Below are 1202 nucleotides of genomic sequence, written 5' to 3' on the forward strand. Positions count from 1 at the left end.
CCTGACACTGAGTACCAGACCCCCACACTGTCCCTCCAACGAGCCCTGGAGTTTCACATGGTCTCCTAGAAGAGCCCCAGACAACATTCCCATTAACGCCCAGAGACTCACATAGCCCTGACACTGAGCTCCAGACCCCTACATTGTCCCTCCAGTGAGCTCGAGAGCCCCAGGGAACCTCCTAGGAGAGCCCTGGACCCCCATATGACCTCTCTGTAGAGCTCTGGACCTCTGCATTGTCCCTCCAACGAGCCCCAGACCTCCATATGGCCTTCCAGGAGACCCCTGCACTCCCAGGAAGCTCCACAGCCAGCCCCACACCTCCCACATTACCCATCACTTAACCCCAGTTATCCTCCCCAGGCACCCCCAGACTCCTGAGCCACTTTCCAGGGTCACCGTGAACCCCTCGGCAGCCCCACAAGGACCCCAAGCCCCCGGGTGCCCCTTGGGTACTGGGGGCCAGCCCGGAGCAGGGTCTCCCTGCAGTAATTCCTGGCCGGGCCCTCCCTGCTTTGCTTTTCAAATCAGCCGGGGAATTAAAAAACAACAATAATAAAAAAGGGGCGGCTGGGCGCCGCGGGCCCGCGGTGACGAACGCGGTGACTCAGCCCCTGCTGCCACCACAGGTACTAATTAGCCTCACCCCACCTGCCGAGCCCGGCACGGCCGGACTGGGGGCCACCGCGTTCCCCCACAGCCCAGCGTGCTCAGGATCAGCTCCCAAAATCCCCCCCTCCCGCAGTGACAGGTCACGCCGCCCTCCCGCCGCAGCCCCAGCTCTCTGACCGAGCTGCTCATCCCTGCCCTGAGTTGCGGCCGTTCTCAGCCACGGCCGGGCAGCGGCTCTGGCCCTGCTCGGGGACACGGTGGCTCGTCCCCGGTCGGGCTGGGCGGTTTGGGGCGAGCGTGGCCACGCGGGCCCGGCTGCACAGCCAGCCCTGGCTCAGCGCTTGGCGTCACCGCGTTCCGGGCTGGGCCGGCTTTACAACACCCGGCGGATGACACCAGGTTTGCGCTTCGGTCGGGGGTGAAAAGGGCGGCTCGTCCCCGAGGAATGTGCCGCCGTCAGCAGGAGCCGAGGCTGGGGCGGGGTGGCAAGAGCTGCGGGCCAGCGTTTTGGGGTGACAGTCCCCTGGTGGCCTGCCCAAAACCCTCTCAGTGCCACCGTCGTGCCAGGGACCCACCTCCCCGTCTGCGGG

Source organism: Manacus vitellinus, unplaced genomic scaffold (assembly GCF_001715985.3).
Source record: "Manacus vitellinus isolate BGI_N305 unplaced genomic scaffold, ASM171598v3 scaffold_118_pilon, whole genome shotgun sequence".
In the NCBI taxonomy this organism is placed as follows: domain Eukaryota; kingdom Metazoa; phylum Chordata; class Aves; order Passeriformes; family Pipridae; genus Manacus; species Manacus vitellinus.